This window comes from Nannospalax galili, unplaced genomic scaffold, assembly GCF_000622305.1.
Source record: "Nannospalax galili isolate Female #2095 unplaced genomic scaffold, S.galili_v1.0 scaffold568, whole genome shotgun sequence".
Classification (NCBI taxonomy): Eukaryota; Metazoa; Chordata; class Mammalia; order Rodentia; family Spalacidae; genus Nannospalax; species Nannospalax galili.
Genome location: NW_008359441.1, coordinates 493,036 through 514,176, shown reverse-complemented (window position 1 = coordinate 514,176; position 21,141 = coordinate 493,036).

Sequence of the window (21,141 nt, the reverse complement as noted above, 5' to 3'; positions counted from 1 at the left end):
TGAATGGATTAAGAAACAAAACCCATCTTTTTGTTGTCTGCAAGAAACTCATCTCACTTTCAAGTACAGACACTATCTTAAAGTGAAAGGATGGAAAAAAATATACCAAGCAAATGGTACTGAGAAAAAAGTAGGCATTGCAATTCTAATATCTGACAAAATAGACTTTAAACTAAAAATAATCAGAAGAGATAAAGAGGGTCCACTTCATTCTAATCAAAGGAACAGTAAATCAAGAAGCTATTACAATCATGAACATATATTCACCAAACTCTGGTGCACCCAACTTCATAAAGACAATACTACAGGACTTTAAGACCCAGAATAACCCCAACTCATTAATAGTAGGGGACTTCAACACCCCACTGTCTCCATTAGATAGGTCAACAGGGCAGAGAGTTAACGGGGAGACATCTGTATGAAACAATACCATATATCAAATGGACTTAACAAACATCTACCGAGTATTCTACCCACGCACCAAAGGGCATATTTTCTACTCAGCACCCCATGGAACCTTCTCCAAAATCAACTATAAACTGGGGCACAAAACAAACCTCAACAAATACAAAAAGATTGAAATAATTCCATGCATTCATTAAGATCACAATGCAATAAAGCTTACAATCAACACCCGAAGAATTCCATTCTTGTGATTTCTTAAATTTTTCATAATCTTTGCCCTATTGGTGAGTCTTTCTCCTGTTGTTTCTAATTGGCTTACTGAGTATTTTACTTCCTTCTGCATTTCAGCCTGAGTGTTCTTCAATATTTCTAACTCTTTTCTGAATTCATTCAGAAGTTTATCCCTATCTTCCTTCAGTTCTTTGATTTCTTTTTTTGTGTGTTCTTTAAATTCACTGAATTCTTTTATCATGTTTGTAATTGTTCTTTTGAATTCCATGTCCTGCATTATCTCTAGGGGGTTCTCATTGTACTCCTCTAGAGGACTTTTTGTATTTGCAGGGGTTATGTTATTTTGGGTTTTTATGTTATTGTTTTTTCTCTGTGATTTTGACATGTGAATTTCTTTTGTAGTTTCTGATTCTTGTGTGAGACTCAAGCCTTCCTTTGTTGAGTTTAGGTCTGTTTCTTTTTGTAAACTTTATGTGCCTTGTTGGGCATGAAAAGCTGTTTGGTCTAGGCTTCCGGTTCTCTCTTTTGATTTTATATTGGAGTGGCCAGATTGCTTTTGTCTTCAGGAGTTCCCACAGAGGCCCAAGTCAGATGAGGATCAGATGTTCTCAGGCTTTCTCCTAAGGTCTGGGTCCCTCCAGGAATGATTTTGTCCTCAGGAATTTGGGGGTTGCACTGGCCTGGGAGCCAGGCCCAGGAAAGATGCTGTTCTAGGGCAGCTGGTGGCTTTGCCACCCAGAGATGCAAAGGAAGATGGGGGTGGGAAGCCACCCCAAGGGCCCTTTCGGGACTGCACTGAGGAGCTGGGTTGGTCTGGGTGCAAAGGACCAGGAAGAGGAAAGGTTAGCCCCAGTGTCCAGGAAAGAGGCTGGTGGGTTGTGCAGACCAAGGGAAGCAGAGGGAGTTGAGGGCGGGACCAGGCCCAGATGCAGTGCTCCTGCAGACCCAAGAAGGAACTGAGATGGTCTGTATGCAAAGGATCAGAAAGCAGTGGTGGTTCCCCAGGTGTCTGGGGCTCCAAGACCTAGTTAACTATTTCTATGTTGTTAGCCATTCCAACCTGGATCCCTAAGTTTCAGTCTATTGCCCCCTAAAAACATGGATGAACTGCCCTATTGATTGACTCCTGAGCAATTTAGGGGCAGTTTTATATATACAAAAGTAATATTGATATTTTATTATTTTATAGCAAATACTAAAATTGTTGGATATTCTATCTGTGGAAAAAAGAAGATGGCTGAAGTTTTTCTGTCTCCCTCTCTCTGTCTCTCTCTCTGTCTCTCTCTGTCTCTCTCTGTCTCTCTCTCTCTCCCTCTCTCTCTCTCTCTCTCTCTCTCTCTCTCTCTCTCTCTCTGCTTTCTGCAAAGTTCCAACAGGGCGGTGGTCTCCAACAATACTGACTTATTCAGTCTGATCTGCATTATTTATCACGTGGGGCCATTGAGTCTCTGTCTCAGCTTGATGCTTAGCTAATACTTGAGCAGAGATTTCCTAACATTATTTCAACCAATAAGTCCTAATATTTATTATGGCGAAAATAGGAATCATCAAAACATACTAATATTAAATAGTTTTTCAAACTTAGTCCCGTGGTGTTGTGAAATATATATTTGATTTTCATTCAGAGTTCCTATCATGTAACTCCTAAAAAAAACTGGACTCGATGGCATGGTAAGTATTTTCTGACTGTCATCCTCTAGGTAGATTCAGGATAAGAACAAAAACTAGAAAGATCAAGGCAGGATTTCAGGGTTAAATGTTAAGCTCCCTCAACCCAGTCTCAACTCAGTCTCAACCCAGTCTCTTGGGGAAGGAAAGCAATTGATATTTTACATAATCATCAATGACCAATGACTAATGACCAGTTGCTTGCTTGGTATGTATGGTGAATCCCTCCGAGACACACGCACACACACACGCACACACACACACACACACACACACACACACCTCATGACAAGACAGAAACCTGTGAGAGGTCAGATGGGAAAAGCTGTTTTCTTTCCTCAAGATTTTTTTAAAGAAAAAAATCCTTCATTTAAAAGAATATTTTTTGATTTTGAACATAATACAGAGTAAAAACAGAGAATGAAAATTCATTCAACTTAATTTTAATTTTATAAAACACACATGGATATAAAAAGTCTAGAAGAAAATAATTAATAGCTCACAACTTGGTCAATGAAAACATGGCTTTTTTCATTTCTTTTTCGTATTCTTCCATATTTTCACAATCTACTGATAATGTCTGGAAATTTTATACCTGCTTTTGATTTCCACAAATTGTCCCTACAGTATAGTTTTCTACAACATCGTGCCCAAACTACCCCAAGATTGACCAAATAAGTCGTGGTTTCTCACATCTGCGCTGTCTCACCCATCGCATACTACTCTTGTTTAAGTATGTCTCATCATGTAAATGCTTCCTCAAAATCCCTGGTGCATCCCTCGTTCCATTCTTTGCATTCTCCCATCCATCCAGGGCCAGTGCATACCCAACACTACCCCATACACACACATCTCTCCATATATATTCAAATGTTCCCACCCACAGTCATGTTTACGCTTTGTCACTGATTTTTTTCAGAAAAACCAATGAAGTGACTTAGGCTTTAGGAAGTTCAACATAAGCCAATCGATGTCCATATGGTACATGATACATGATGGTGACTTATCGATCACTGTAAACTCATTTAATTCCAAAGACTATGAATTATGTTTGTTCTCAATGTCAAATCTACTTTTTAAAAAAAGGTTTATTTTTATTTATGTTTATGTGGTGGGGAGGTATGTGCACATGTGTGCAGGTGTTCACAGAGGCCATAAGAGGGTGTCAGATCCCTTGGAGTGGAGTTACAGGCAGTTGGGAGCCACCCTATGAACTCTGGTCCCCTGCAAGAGCAGCAAGCTCACTTAGTTTCTGAGTCATCTCTTCAGCCCCCAGATCCACTTCTGAAGAGTGCAATGGCACAATGCATGGTTTTTAGTTTTTGTTTTATAAATGTAAGAGAAATTTTATTGATTCAAAAATTTCATAGAATGAATTTTTATTATATTCAGACCTCCTCCCCCACCTCCACCCTCACCCTACCATCCCCCAGCTTACTCCCCAACCCCCCATCCCCCAACACTTGACTCTGTGTCTTCTACTTGCGATGAAAAACCCCATCCATCTTATAGAACACATCTGAGCTGGGTACTGGAGAAGTCATATCTCATTAGAATGTCAGTGATCTGTAATTCTTACACAGAGGTGTGTCAAAGTAAGGACGCACTTCCTTTCCTTTGTACGTGGTTTGGGGCCAGAATATGCCCAGGTTTCGTGGAATGAGATTTTCACTCTTAATTTCTGCTTCTCTCACACACTGCTTAGGAATGTCAAGTAGGGATTTCTCTTTTTCTCACTGGTCAGAAACCCTTGGTTTTTCCAATGCCAGCACATCTCTTCTATTTCATGTGGGCAGCCATGCCTGCGTGGCTCTGCCAGAGTGCATGGGTGGCCATGATGTGTGTGGGTGGCTATGCCAGCACAATCTGCCAGTGTGTGTGGGCAGTCAGGCCGGCTGCACTCTGCCAATATGTGTGGGCAGACAGGCCAGCCCAGCTCCATCTTGGCTCTCCCATCATTATCCCTCTTGCTTGCCAAGTCCTGAGTTCAGAATTTTGAGATCAATATAGAAGCTCCTACGGTCAGGTAAATATTCAGCTTGTGTGATAAGGTTCCTCACGCTGCCCATCAGGGCATTCAGTCTCTTCAGAGCTGGCTTACCAGGCCCCAGCTGTCCAAAGCCTCATTCTGTCACTACAATTAGATAGGGAATATATTCTTTTAATGGAGAAAATGTTAATATTTGCTAAGTACAGATGAGTATTATATGTTTATTTTAAAATATAATTTCTTTATCTATTCTAATATTTGAAATTTCCCATAATAAAAGTTCTAGAGAGGAAGTATGAACCACTCCAGGGTATTTTATGCTATTTCTGGAACAATATTCATCAGAAAGGTGCAACATCACTCTGAAAGTCAAGTTTTTTAATTCTGTCAAACTGTTCACACAATCAAATCTTTTGATTTTATTTTCACTACAAACTTTTCATTTTACTCAAAAACTCCAACATGTGCCACATGGTGGTGCTTGCCTTTAATCCCAGCACTCAGGAGGCAGAGGTGGATGGATCTCTGTGAGTTCAAGGCCAGCATGGTCTACATAGTGAGTTCCAGGTCAGCTGGGGTACAGGGAGACCCTGTCTCAAAAAGACCAAAGGGGGGGAAAAAAAAAAAAGTCCAACATGTGATATCATAAAATGTGTTTCCCTTTATGTAAAAAAATCATGCAATGATTAATGAATGCATAAATAAATTTGGAAAACAACAAACCTGAGTTGTGACATTATTTTCCAGCGTTTAAAGAAAAGCAGAGCCCTCCTTTTTATTTTGCATCATTTATACAGAATAACCTCAGTCAGGATCCCAAAATGGTAATATTAGTGTAATTAGCATGATCAATTCACTTATTTTATTTAGAAACAATTTTAACTGAATCTGCAACATGAAGGAACTTGAGCCCTACTGAGAGGAAGTAGGTCAATGGAGACGTGTCTTTGAAGGCAACAGCTGGTCCCCCGGTCACTTCCTGTCTCTCTCTACTCTCTGATTGCCTGGAGAAGAACGCCCTCCTCTCCCACATGTTCCGACAGCCCTGACCTTCTGCCTTAGGATGGGCTGAGAAACACAGAGCTGAGTGACCACAGGATAAACCCTTTGAAACCGTGAGGCAAAATCAATCTTTTCTTCCTTAAGTTGTTTATGTCAAGTATTTTGTCATGGAGGTGTGAAAGTCTGACTCATACACCTGATCATTTTCAGTCTCAAATTTAAAAACTAACAGATCGTCAAAAAAAGCAGTCATGGGGCTGGAGGGTTGGCTCAGTGGTGAAGGACATGGGCTGCTCTTGCAGAGGACACAGATTTGATTCCCAGCACCCACATGATAGCTAACAACTGTCTGCAACTCCAGTTCCAGGGGATCCGATGCCTCTTCTGACCTCTGTAGACTACTGCACAAAAACAGTGTACTCACATACATGCAGAATGTACTGTGCTGGAGAGCTTTAGTGTCAACTCGACACACCTGGGTTGAGGGAGCCTCAGCTGGGGAATTGCCTCCATTGGACTGGCCTGTGGCCATGTCTGTGGGGTATTTTCTTGATTGTTGAGTGATGTGGGAGGGCCCAGCCCACTGTGGGTGGTGCCACCCCTGGGCAGGTAGGTCCGTGTTGGATAAGAGAACAAGCTGACCAGGGGCCAGGGGAGCAAGCCAGTAAGCAGTGTTCCTCCCTGGCCTGTGCTCCAGCTCCTGCTTCCAGATTCCTGCCTTGAGTTCCTACCTTGGGCTCCCTGATGAACTGCGACCTGGGAGACGTAAGATAAAATAAACCCTCTCCTTCCCAAGTTGGTATTGGTCAGAGTATTTTGTCACAGCAATGAAGAAACAAACTAAGACAATACTCATACACATAAACTTTTTTAAAATGCTTTTTAAAAAGCAGTCATGAGCATTGCTATTTCTTATACACACTGTTATCACTGGGGGTTTTTAATGTAGTTATACATCACGATTTTGGTTGGTGACATTTTTGTCTCTCCTTAACCCATCTTTCCTGTCCTGTGCTCCCTTGTTAACTCCCTTCAACAAGGATCTGGAAAATTACAAGTTCAGAAACGAAGTGTGGTGCCCATTTGAGGACAAAGAATTTTAAAAGAAAAATGCAGAACTATGTACAAATGTATATACTTATGTAGCATGAAACGGAAAAAACATGGTACATGAATTTGGGAGGGAGAGAGGGTTGAGGGCACTAGGGGGAGCTGGAGGGAGGTAGAGGATATGATCAATAGATATCATAAAAATGTATGAAACTTTCAAACAATAAAAGTATTATTTAAAAAGAAATGTGAATATTCAGAATGCTAAGATAAAAATTGAGATGAACAATAGTGATGTCTGCACTGCAATGTGAATGTAATTTATGCCATGGAACTGTACACTTGATAATTTTAATAAATGTAATTTTTATAATTCATAAAAAGGAAAAGTCATAAAAGCTATCTATAAAACGATCAACATTACCACAAACTCCAAGCACATGTCTTTCATGAACTGGATCCCTAACACATCTCCAGATAATATGTGTTTTTTTCTTACTTTTTAGGTGCCCCTGTACTCTGCTTCAAATACAATAATTTTACTGCTAATTTCTCTAGAAAGAAAAAAATGGTGATTTCACTTTCTCCAGCCTGATTGTGTTTTACTCTTTGAATTTGGGCATTGCTGCTCATACGGTATACCAGCTCACATGTAGGTAGTCTTTCCTGTACAGCCCAATCACATAAGGGTGGCCTTACAAATGCACAACCCGATAAACTCCATCTCACACTGTCTCCATAAAAATCTGAAGTGTATTTATCATTTCATATGCCACATTTCATTTCTGCAAAGAAAAAAATGTGAGAGCAACGTGCCTGAAGTGGTACAGCCGGTGAATTGCTGAGCTGGGACTGTATCTCCCACAGCTGGCGTTCATCAGCGCTGGCGTCCTTCCCCACCCGAGCACTACGCCGTCCAATCTCATCTCTGCGCCTTTGAAGTCCTGATCAACTATGATGAAGGCAGATGAGCCGGACTTCACTCGACATTTGCTCTGTGTTGATCAAGCACTTCCCTTATCTCACTTACTCCTCAAAGAAACTGAAAAGCCAATATCATTTCCTCTAATTTACAACCAAAGACACTGAGGTTGGGAAGGGTTCAGGGTTCTAACACTAAGGGAATCAACAGTGTGCTTCAAGGTTCCTGCTCTTTCCAACTACACACAAATGATTTCATAAAAGTCTAAGAGAAATGCGTGACAGTACCATGAAATTAGACTTCAAACTGGTTTCACTTATTTCACACTTGTGTTCGTGTCTTATCTTTAACGGGATTGCAAATGGATTGAGGGAGGCACTCAGTACTTGAGCCACCAAACACTTCGTGCTGATGGTCGACCTCACGCAGACCCAGGCTGGATAACGGCACTTGGCAGACACATTTTGGCAGAGAAGGGCAGGAAAACGTTGCAAATACAGATATAAAGTCCAGTATTTACAGCTTACAGGCATATTTGCTTTGTTGCGATAGTGTTTCCCTTTTTTTTCAGTTCCATACTCAAAAGGCATATCCAAATCTCTTAAAATAATTCAGCGGCTTTTTAAAAATATTTCATTTATTGTTTTTATTTTGTGTGGATGGGTGTATTGCCTGTGTGTAGGTAAGTGCACCCATGTCGTGCAATGCCTGTGGAGGACAGAGAGGATGTTGGATCCCCTGGAACTGGAGTTATGGACCGTTGTTAGCTGCCATGTGGGTGCTGGGATTCGAACCCGTATCTTCTGCAAGAGCAGCCAGTGTTTTTAACCATTGAGCCATCTCAACTACTTTTTAGTCTCTTACGTAAGTAATCAATACATTTATCCACTGCCCAAGTTTTCTTTCTGTCACTGTGATAAAACACTCTGACCAAAAGCAGCTTAGGGGAAAAAATGGTTTATTTGGGTACACTTCCAGGTCACAGTCCATCATTGGGGAAACCAGAGCAGGAACTCGAGGGGGCACTTGAAGCAGAAATCATGGAGGAACCTTGCTTGCTGGCTCACTCACTCTTCCTTAGCTAAATTTCTCTTTTTTTAATATTTTATTTATCTTTCTTTTTTGTCTTTTTGCAGCAGGGTCTCCCTGTAGCCCCAGCTGTTCTGGAACTCACTATGTAGACCAGGCTGGCCTTGAACTCACAGAGATCCGCCTGCCTCTGCCTCCCAAGTGCTGGGACTACAAGCGTGTGCCACCACACCCGGCTCATTATTATTTTTTTAACGGAGTATAGGGTAGGGGTTTATTTATTTACTTACAACTTGATGAGCTTGAGATTTCTTACACAGTTCAGGACCACCTGCCCAGGAAATGACACCGTGACCCACAGTGAACTGGGCCCTCCTATATCGATTAAGGCAATCAAGACAGTCCCTCAGACAAGTATCCATAGACTGCCCAACAAAGGCAATTACTCAGTTGAGACTTCTTTCTTCAGGTCGTTCTAGGTTATGTTGAGTAATGTTAACTTGGACACCCACTGCACCAGCAAAACCAAAGGCCTCCTATTGATTTCTTTGTTTGTTTGTTTGTTTGTTTCTATGCGGTATTTGGGATTTATGATGATGATGGAAAGGAACGATTCCTAATTTTTACTTACTTTTGTAAAAGTAAAATATCAATGACAGAAAGTTTAACATTTTAATCTTTTGGGGGCATGATTCTGGGTTTTTAAGTATATTCACCTTGTTCACACATCATCCCCATCTCCAGCTATTAAACAGTAGCTCTTGTTCCTCTCTCCCTTAGCCTCTGACAAGCACCATCCTGCTTCCCATAGCTGTAGGTGTGACGCCTCTAAGTACATCACATAAGTGGAGTCTCACAGTGCTTGTGCCTTTGTGACTGGCTTATTGAATTAGTCTAATTTTGTCAAAGGTTATATATATTGAAGCACTTATCAGAACTTTGCCCTCTTTTAAGGATGAATAGTATTCCACTATATGTATATACATGTTTTATCCATTCAGTCATCAATAGATATCTAAATTATTTTCACATTTTGGTTGTTGTAAATAATGCTGTTCTGAACACTGGTATACGAGTATCTAAGCTATTAAGATGAGGAATTTACCACTGTAAATGTTGTTTGAAAATAAGCGCAGTAGACCTTGAGTTCCACCCTGGAATCTGAGCCTGAGAAGGAATGAGCACCTGAGGGTCTTCATGGTCATCCCTTAGAAAGGAAAGTCTTTATGGAGCTGGCTTTGGTCAGCATTGCCCAGGATTCTCCCACCACTGTTGACCCATGTTAGGTCATGGTGCATCTGTACCAGGGGCCAAATAAAGTTACCTTTAGACCTGGTTCTTGAATCTCCAACTCACCAATGAGAGCAGAGGAGACTGGGTCCACTAGCATTAGTGAGAACTGGCCCCAGGGTAACCACACTAATAGAAGCAGAGGTTGTCTAGGATTGGAAGCCGTGCTGGTTAGGTTTTTTGTCAACAGTGCAAACTAGGGACATTTGAAAAAAAGAATGTCAGCTGAGGAATCCCTCCATTGGACTGGCCTATGGCATGTCTGTGACACATTTTCTAAATTGCTAATTCCTGTAGGAGGACCCAGCCCACTGTGGGCAGTGCCATCACTGGGCAGGTGGGTCTGGGCTGCATAAGAAAGGCAAGTGGGCAGCCCAGGGGAAGCAAGCCAGTAAGCAGTGTTCCTCCATTGTCTCTGCCTCAGCTCCTGCCTCCAGCTCCTGCTTGAGTTTCTGCCCTGACATACTTCAGTGATAGATTGTGATCTGGGAGTTGTAATATGAAATAAATCATTCCTCCCCTGGTTGCTTTTGGTCAGTGTTTTATCACAGCAACAGAGAAGCGAACTGGGACAGGAGCCAATAGGCTATTTTTTAAAAATAACTAGAATTAGTGACCTCTGTGAGTGTCCCTCTTAAGCGCAGGTACACTCATTGATAAACTACTTAAAGGACTTCAGGAAAATGAGCAAGTACAATATCAACCAAATCTACAAATGGCACAACTACTACACACACATATTTACTATTTTTAAAAACAGTCTGAAGACCCAAGTGGACAATATCATACCCAGATCCTTGCTGGAAGGAAGTCTGTGCGTGTGGGAGGCCAGCAGGGTACTTAATGCAGCAAGTCACAGGGTTTGCCTGTGCTGTCTTCAGTCACAAACTCCAAGAACACAAAGGGCTCAGTCACTGGGTTTTGTTAAGACAATGGAGTCATGTATTATAAAATGAAAAAGAAGCCGAATCAGGATCTCATCTTTCTTCTTTACAGAAACGTACTCCTATCAGGAACACCTTATAGCTTGCTTTTTAATCCCTGAGAAAATATGTAGAGCTTTACTGAGCAAACTCCTTTATTAAGGACATACCCACACACATATACACACGACCCTTCATTTAAGGACACCTCTTAATCCTTCCAAACTTCCTTCTTTCTCTCTCTCCTCTCTCTCATTCTCTCTCTCTCTCTCTCTCATTAAGAAAATTAGGTAGTGTAGTATATATTAATTTTAAGCCACTTTTTAAACTAAAATATCATGAACAGTTCCCTACATCAACACATTTATTATCCAATCTATTTTCTCTTCTTCGGCTAGAAAAAAAATCCAAATCTCTTACCTATTTTTCAGTAAATAAGCAAGCCCAAGTTACTTTTACAGGTAACTGTGAGAACAAGTTCTAAAACTCTTTTCCAGCAACAAATGTTATCAAAAGCACAGTGCTAAACATTCAGATTTGCCCTGATTTTTACTTTCTTTCATGTTTTTGAGGTACAGGTGACAAATAATGTTTGTTTTCAACACTTGTGTATATTTAGGCCATACTATCTGATGTTTGAGATACATGTGTGTTATGAAATGACTGTGTAATTGAGCTCATGAACATATCCATTTCCCCCACAATTATGTGTGTGTGTCTGTGTGTATTGAAGAAATTTTTGAGATCTAATTCCATTGTCATTCAGCATCATTAACACAGACACCCCATAGCATCCCTTGGTTGTTCAGGAAGAAGCTGGAGATGTCCCCTGTCAAGTCCTAACACTGTATCCCAGTGAGCATATGCATCCGGGGCTCAGGAGGAGGGGCCAGGAGCTTCGCAAACTTTCCTGCTCACCAGCACTGTGAGCGAGCACCACTGAGAGAAGGAAGTGAAAACAGAAATCACATACCTGGTATCTCGGGTAAAATCAATGTGTTGTCGTGCCCCTCTTCCTGTAGCATTTCTTTAGAAATGTCTGACAATACAGGCTTTCTTTTTGCCTCACCATATTTAAGTGATTTGAAGACAGGCTTTTCACATCTTAATGGCTCTGAAATTGGGATGTGTCTTATGACTGATCACAGTAGGGCAGACAGCAGCTGTGATACCACAAAACAAACTTGTGACTATGGTAGCATTTTGCAGAACAGAGAAGAAAGGGCTTCAGCAGGGTAGGAGATTTGTTCTTTAACTTCAGAGTACATGAGAATCACTCTAGCAGGTTCAAGTTATAGCCAAGAGTTTGGATTGCTGGTGTGCCTGGTGCTGCTGGTCTTCAACTAAACTGAACACTTTTTCTTTCTTTTCTTTTTTTTTTAGTGTGTGCATGTGTGTGTGTGTATGTGTGTGTATTTGTTCCCATATGTGTGCGTGTGTGTGTATGTGTGTGTGCATGTGTGTGTGTATGTGCTCCCGTATGTGTGCGTGTGTGTGTGTATGTGTGTGTGTATGTGTGCATATTGTGTATGTGTGTGTATGTATGTGTGTATGTGTGCGTATGTATGTGTGTATGTGTGTGTATGTATGTCTGTGCATGTGTGTATGTGTGTGTGTGTGTTCCCGTATGTGTGCGTGTGGGCCTACAATCTCAGATGTCTTCCTCAACTGCTCTCTACCTCATTTTTTGAGACAAAGTCTCTCATTGAACATGGAGCTGGCTCAGTGATTCAGCTAGGCTGGCTGGTCAGTGAGCTCTAGGAATCTTGCCTGCCTTTACCTTCCCAGCATTGGGATTACAGACTTGCACCTCAGTGCCTAGTTGTTTACGTATATAATGGGCATCCAAGCTGAGATCTTCATCAATTCATGGCAAGTCTTTTACCAGCTGAGGAATGACTCCAAAGTCTCCAGCCCCAAAGAACAGGGGTTGGTATATCTCCCTTTTCAGTTCATAAATTCCTTTAAGCAGCTTCTATTTTGCTGGCTTAATGGTCATGATTTCTTTTTGTTTGTGCTTATGATGGCAAGATTTTCCTTTTTCTTCACTTATTAAAGATAGCTTTTTGAGAATAGTAACCTGGATTGAGAGTTATTGTATTTCAGACTTTGAAATGCTTTCCTTGCTTTTTGAATTTATGTCGGGATATTTGGGATATTCTAACAGCTTTGGCTTTACATGTGACTCAGAACTTCTTTCTTGCAGCTTTCAATACTCTTATGTGTTCGCATACACCTAGTGTGTTAACCTCAATATGAGGTACGGAGGTTCTTCTCCAGTCATGTCTGTTTGATGTTCTGAATGCCTCCTGTGTCTGATGAGCAATTCTTTCCCTAGATTTCGGGAATTTTCTGTTTTTATTGAGAATATTTTGTATGCTTTTATCTTCTTTGTTTTATTCTTCAATACTCATTTTTTTTTTTTTTTAGAAATTTGTTAGCTTCTTTTTCCTTTTTGAAACAGGGTCTCACTATGTAGCCCTGGCTGACCTAGATCTCACTACATAGACCAAGCTGGCCTCAAACTCACAGAGCTTCACCTGCCTCTGTCTCCCCCGTGCTGAGATTAAAGGCATGCATCACCACATCAACACAAGCTATAAATGTGTTTTTAATGGTGTCCCGAAGATCTTACATGTTCTGTTTATAGTCTCTTGTTAATTCATCTTTATTGTTATCTGAATGTTCTAATTCATCTATATTGTCTTCGATTTAATAGTCTGCCTTCTGCTTGATCTAGTCTATTGATGCGGCTTTCCACTGAGCTTTTTTATTTGAGTAGTTAAGCTTTTCACTGAAAAAAAATTGAAATTAAATTTCTTTTTCATATCCTATTTATTTATATTCAAGGAGTTTATTTGTGTCCTCTGATTTTGTTGATTACATGAGAATCATTCTTCTGAAGTCTTAGTTTAGTATGCCATATAACTCACCCTAATTGGAATCCATTATTGTGGGATTTGTTATTTTCCAGGGAGTGTTGTGCCTTGGTTGTTCATGTTTCTGTGTTTCTACGTTGGAATTTGTGCATTTGGGTTTAGGTTCGTTGGTTGGATTTCTATTTAATCATATTCTTTCAGTTGTTTTCGCCACGTTCAAGGAAGACTTGGTTGTAGCAGGGTTTAACCGTCACTTCTCCCCTCTGAATTGGGGGTGTAGTTCAGCAGCTAAACTCTTCGCCCTTATGCTCAGGACAGTGGACACAGTCTCCAGATGTACGCAGAGATTAGGTAGAGGAAGAAGCAACCATTAGACTTAGGAGAGTGGAAAAAGGAAGGAGTTTAAAGTTTAGAAATAAGAGTCAGAGTCAGACCTTCAACAGGCAAGGAATGTGTTCCTTTATTCCAAGAATACAGCAAAGGGCTTACAAATCCTTCTGTGGAATGAGAACATCTGTAATGAAGGGTAGAGCAGTTTGGACTTACGTAGGAACTCTGTTGAACGCAGCTGCAGGAATTTGCTCGGTGCCAGGGTCTAGTGTCTTCGGGCTAATTGAGAGTCTTCTTGCTAAGATTATTTTCTCAGAAAGCACAGGCGAGTTATCTTATGGCACTAAAGGAGACAAGTTGGCTCTGTTAAACAGTCTCTCTCAGTCTGGGGAGTGACCAGTTGATAAAGCTTGAGCAAAGGCCGGGCCACCAATTTAGGACCAGTTGGCAACTTTAAGGAATTTATGTCTTTATGGCTTCCTTTAATGAAGCTTATGGCTCTCCTGCAATTCACATGTTCTATCAGCAATCCCCACTGATAGAGAGGCCCACTGTGAAAACATAATAATAGGTAAAAATTGCTCCTTCAACTCCAATAACGTTGGGAGAATACAAAAGAACAATGACAATCTGATGTGTACTAGGTGATCAGTCACTAAGGGTAGGACTAGAAAGAAGGTATTCCGAATAAGACTGGAGACCAGCATGAGGGCACTAGAGAAGGGAAACACACAGAGGTGACCTAGGGTGTTCTTGAAGGACACAGAGGGAAACAACATTAAAGGTGTGGAAGATGAAAATTAAGAAATATGTAGGAATGCTTCCCTGCCAGGGAGACACGATGGTCATGAAGGTGCAGCTTATCCATTGCTCTCAAGATGCGCCCTATGATTTCCACAAATGTGGAAAATGGAAATACATAATTTGTGGTAGTGGGGAGCTATGTTGGCCCTCTCTCCTCCACACAGGCAAAGAGGACGAGAAAGACAAAGAGAGAGAGAAAGGTATACAGGGCAGGGTATGGGAGAGAGAAAGATTAAACTGAGTAGAAATGAGAGTGAAAGTGTACGCCTTGTAGGTCAAAGAATTAACAGAGAAAACAGAATAGGTAAGCAATATAAAACTATAGCAAAACAAATGTTTATGCAAGAGTGAAGACCTTTTAAAAGTCAAAGTAAAGTGAGAATAAAATAAAAATAATACATTTTCAGTCAAAAATCTCTTCCTTACTTACAGCATCAAAGACTGTCCCTCTCCTTCCTGAGTGCAGATCCTAGGAAGCCTCAGCCAACCATGATTTGGGTTAGATTCATGGAAGACTTTACAGAGGAAGCCATGGGTAAAGAGAAGACGGATCTTGGTATAGAATTGTGGTTTATCCGCCTCCAGAGAAGAGGAGGATGCTGCAGGTGGTGTGGCTATTTCAGCTGGGCCCTATCTTTCATCATCGAGTAGTCCCCTGCCAACCCTTTGGCCTTTGTATTGTGATTATCAAGTAAAATAGGCTGTCTTATGCAAGACTTATTTAACTGAACCCATGCCTTCATACATCTCTATAGAATGCAATTGTTACTCAATCCACATGCATGGTAATCATTTCATACATGTCTATAGAGAGCTGTTTGTCACTCAATCCACATGCATGGTAATCGTTTCATACATCTCTATAGAAGGCTGATTGTTACTCAAGCCACATGCATGGTAATCATTTCCACCAAAGGATCCATTGGTAGTGATGGGACTCAGTTACCAGTATTTGCTAAAGTCCTCGAGGTGACTGTTATGGCCTAAATGCAATCCTTCAAAATTCTTATGTTTAATGCCTAAATTCTTAATGTGAATATGTCTGTCTTGGTAGGTAATTAGGTCAAAGAAGCAAAGCCTTCATAAATGGAGTTACAGGAGACATGAGAAAGAAGGTCTCTCTGTGCCTTGAGGGGACACACCAAGAATGCTACCATCCTCAGACTTGCCCAAGAAACATCACCAGAAACCAGATTGGTGGGCACCTTGATTTCAGCCTTTCCTGTCCCCAGAAATGTAAGAAATTAATTTCTGTTGTTTAAACTACTTAGCCTGTTGTGTTTTGGTTACAGTGGCTTTAACTAATAAACCGACATCAATGTGCAGCCACAACTGAATAATCTGCGACCTAAGTGAGAGGTGAATGATGTTACAAAAGAGGTCAAGTATACATGGTATGAGCCAAATTAGTTATGCTCGAAGCATCAGTCTCCTCACCCACAAAGTAAAGATGACATTGTGCCTGCCTCATCAGAGCACTGGAAGTGTTACATGGGTTTAAAGAAATAAAGCATACTGCTCTGAAAAAGTCTTGACCTGATACCATAGAATTTCAAATTATAGTAACTTGTCTCTTAAGAATGCTAACTACTGATTTGGGGATAAGTAACTACTTTTCTTAAACAATAACACAAATGCTGCTAAAACCATGGGATCCAGAAATCCCCTTACTGGGTCAAAATCCAATGGAAATGACATCAGTATATCAGAAAGACATCCACATGCCCACACCTCTTGCAGTGCTATTCACAATGGTCACAATAAGCAGCCAACCTACGTGTTCATCAACAGAGGAATGGATAAAGGAAATATGGTACACACACACGTTGGACTGCTATTCACCCATTAGGAGAATAGAATCCTGTTAGCATTTGCACCTTCGTAGATAAACCCAAAGAAACTTATTTGGAGTGCGATAAGCAAGGCACAAGAATACAGACATCTTATGACATCATTCATTTGTAAACTAGTGATGAGAAAATTTGGTAAAGAAAGAGAGAGGGAAATGGGGAAAGATTGGTCAGCGGGTTAAACACATAACATGCAGTTATGAAGGAAAAACTGAATTCTAGTATTCTTTACATACCAAACTGACTATAGATTACAGTATTATATTTCAAAATACCTAGATTTCTGGATGTTCCCATCAAAAAGAAATAATAAATATGTCATTTGTTAGATAAGTAAATACCCTGCCTTGGTTATTACCCAACATATGTCTGTATTAAAATATCACTCTGTCCCTCATAAATATGCACAATCATTGTGTTTTAATTATAAAAAAAATACTTTGTAAATAGTAAAGAAGATTAAGAAGTTTGATTTTCATAGAGACAGCTGGTTCCTGAATGCAAATCTTTCTCGCACAGTACAAGTCTCTGAACTATCCTGAGACACTGCAGTTAACCTTTGGCTGTTTCTTTGTAAAGTGCTCAGAATTAACCCTCAAATTGTTCTTCATCTCTTTGATTTCCATGAACACCTCTATCTCTGCAGGAAATAAAATGAATATTGATGAAAAAGCAAATGAATTCATCTTCAACTAATCTCCAAATCAACTGTATCCTGTTCTTCCAAGATGTATGAAACCATCTAATTCCTTGTTATTCAAAATGTAGCCCAGAAGCCCCACCCTAGACCAGCAGAAAGAGAATATGCCTTTTATCAATTTGCCCTCACATTTGAAACGCCACTGTAGGTCTCTTAGGTGAAGGGATTAATAAATATGTGATTTCTTTTCTAGAAAGGCTGCTGCATGTCTAAATCCTGGACCCGGCATTGCGTAGGATGCTTCTCAAGCAACTGAGTTTGGTTTTGAGTGTGATGAAGACTATAGGCTCTCTGCAGTGGTCCTGAAATGCCCCATCTTCAGCTCTGTCCTTGAGAATGAAGACTGACATCCTCTTGTTAGGAATCCTCGCCTGAAGAAGGACATCCAGGCCCAAGAAAAACAGCTCCCATTTCAAAGAGGGTGCAAAGCTTTCATTCCCTTTTCAATCACAAGCTCCACAAACTCTTTTCTGGGTGTGTGGATAGTATTTTCCTTCTGTGGAAGAATGAATCGTGTGTAGCCCAATGGAAAGTCATCAAAGCAAACAGGGTTTGCTTATCCTCCAGGCTGCAGTGTACCATTCTGTGCAAGGAGGACAGAGGAGCTTAACATACTAGGACATAATCTTCAGTTCCTGGACCAAGAAAGAAGACGATTCAGAGATTTGAGTTAGCACTACCTCCAGTAATAAAATCTCAGGGCTAGTGAGATGGTTCAACCGGTAAAAGTACTTGCTGTGAAAACCTGCTGACCTGAGTTCAATTCTTGGAACTCATGGTGCAGGAGAAAAATGACACTTGAAAGTTGTTTTCTGACCTCCACACGTGTGCCGTGGTACACATGTGCCTACATAGGCACACACACACGCATACATGCACGCACACACATGCACACACAATAATAATAAATACAATAGAAATTTAAATAAAACCTCATATGTTCTAGATATTGATTTAGAGGTAATTTCTTCTTGGTTAATGACAACACCATAATTACTAAGGGTAACATGAGGTAAAGAACTTTCACCTACAGAGAGACAATTGTTCTCTGAATATTAGAGCCACCATGACTGACTTCACAGCTCCTCAACTGCCTCCTTCAAACGCCATTTCAGTCCTTGATAAGCCATTTCTAGCCAAATCTTAATGAAGTATAATTTCTATACTGTAATACACATCCATTCTCCATGCACAGTTCGCTAAGCTTTAGTAATTCATGGAGCTTTAGAATATTTCTTTCACATCCAAATGCTCTCTCATAGACACTTGAGCCAAGCTCCATAACTATAATCAGTCCTGGGCAACAATTGCTGTGGTCTCTATGGTTTTGCCTTTGCTAGCAGCTTCATATGAATGCAATCAGGAAATGTGTACTTTTACAGGTCTGGCAGCATACATTTTAGTGTAACATTTTAAAAATCCATTCTTGGGGCTGGAGAGGTCCATTTTTAAACAACCCTCTAGAGGATGCTTTTTCTCCCCTGTATCAGTTGAGAGAAATTTGGGTTATGCAGAGTTGAATTAAGAATGTCCATTGGGGATTATTCTACCATAGCTCAGAGATTAAGAGTACTGACTGCTCTTGTAGAGGACCTAAGTTCAATTCCCAGCACCCACATAACAGCTAACAACTGTTTATAACTCCAGTTCCAGGAAATCAGACACCCTCTTCTGACCTCTGAGGGCATTACATGGCATTGGTGCACTTACACACATGCAGACAATACACTCATACACATAAAATAAAAATAATAATAAATAAAATACATTTTTAAAAATCCTTCCTTCCTGGGCTGACTGGACTCTGATGGACAAACTCACACTGATGGTAAATTGCTTGGCTGGATACAAATGCTTGACTGGATGGGCCTGAAGCGTACAACAGAATACAAGAGGTCCCGTGGCAGTTTCAGGAGCATGGCTGGTGGAGGGAGCCTGAATTTGATTAAGAACTGCCATATAAAACTACAAAAGCTCACTTAAAAAATAATCCATTCCTGCTTTTTGAGATGACTTAGCAGTTAAGAGCACTGACTCTTAACAGGACCCAGGTTCTGTTCCCAGCACCCACATGGCAGCTAACAACCCTCTGTAACTCCAGTTCCAGGGGATCTGATGCCTTCTTCTGGTCTGCTCAGGCACTACATGACACAGACGCACTGACATACATGTAGCCAATCCACTCATACACATAAAATAAAAATAATTTTTAAAACTCCATTCCTGCTTTTGTATTTATTGGTATTTTCCCTTCTGACTGTGGAATGGTGTCTCATTATATGAATGCACCACATTTTGTCCACTCAACAACCAATGAAATATTTGGATGGTTTATGATTCTCAACTGTAACGAATATTGCTGCTGCAGTTCATGAATTTGTCTTTATGCAGACATTTGTCTTTTTTCCCTTGGGAAGATTCAAAGATGTAAAATAAATAAACTAGAAATTATCTGAACATAATAAAGGTCATATGTGAAGAGCCCATATCTCTGTCCTGCTCAGCGACAAAAATCTGAAAGATTTTCCTCTAAGCTGGAGAAGACAAAAAAGAGGCTGACTCTTGCCTCTGTGCCTGGCATAGCACTGGACATTCTTGCTTGATCAATTAAGCAAGAGAAAGAAATACAATTCATCCATATGAGAAGGGAAGAAGTAAAAGTATCTCCATTCACAAATGTCATGATCACTCGTGTGAAACTTCAGATTTCTCACCTCAAAAGACTAATAAGTGACTTCAATAACATTGTAGGATTCACAATCAACACAAAAATTAGTTACATTTCAATGCACTGATAAAACACCCAAGAAGGAAAACATTTAAATAAATTTTATAACAGCATTAAAAATAATAAAATACCTCAGAGTAACTTAGACAAGGACATGAAAGAGTTATACACTGAAACTTTTGGGGTTTTTCTTAAATTTATTTCTATTATTTTTATTTTATGTGTATGAATGCATTGCCTATGTGTATATAAGTGCACCCATGTCATGTAATGCCCAAGGAGGTCAGAAGAGGGTGTTGGATCCTCGGAACTGGAGTTAAATAGATTGTTGTTAGCTACCATGTGGGTGCTGGGAACCGAACCTGAGTCCTCTGTAAGAGCAGCCAGTGCTCTTAACTGCTGAACCATCTCTCTCTCTAAAAGCTACTGTATTTTGATAGTGGAATTCTTTAGAATTTTTTTTTATAATTTTAAGTGTGTGTGTGTGTGTGTGTGTGTGTGTGTGTGTGTGTGTGCATGTTCACTAAGCACAGACAGGTACCCTGAAGATCAGAAGGCATTGTGAGCCACCAGTATGGATGCTGGGCACCTCTGTAAGATCTGTATGCACTCTTGACTGCTGAGTCATGTCTCCAGCCCCAGTAGTGGATTTTTCTTAAATGAATTTATGGTTTGTCATGAGAAGCATCTTCTGCTTCTGGGATGATCACTGTAAGAAGACGCAGGTGAATAGTTTTTAAAACTGACCCTAAATTCTTGATGAACTGAGTTTTCATGGCACTTTTAACACTAAAATTTGCAAACACCTGCCTTCCACCTTCATACATCTGAATGAAAAGGACATTCTAGAAGGAGGGACACACAAAAGCCCACATGCTGTGCTTAGGAAACAAAATTTCAGGCATTTGTCAGGAGTATATTTATAAAGAGGTGAACAGGAACTGTTTATATTTATCTTAAAAACATGTCATAGATAGGTTACCTCATATTTTTAGTAATGGGCTTGCTACAAGAGCTAAAATTCTGACTAGCTCTCACCGACATAATTACATTCCAATTCCATGCAAGCACAGCAAATAAAGCCTTTATTGGAAATTAAAAATCCCTCCAAGATATTGAGAAAAATAAGCAATCAACTGTTTTTTTTTTTTTTTTTGTAGAACTTGGGGATGTTCTGATGATTTTTTTTTCTTGAGGATACAATGCAAAACAGCATCTGCGTGTATATATTAATTAGTTTAAGTGTGCGTACAGTAGCTGGGTATATATATATTAATTAGTTTAAGTATGCGTACACAGAACGCCCTATGTGATGAAGATGCACTGTTAAGATTCTGTGT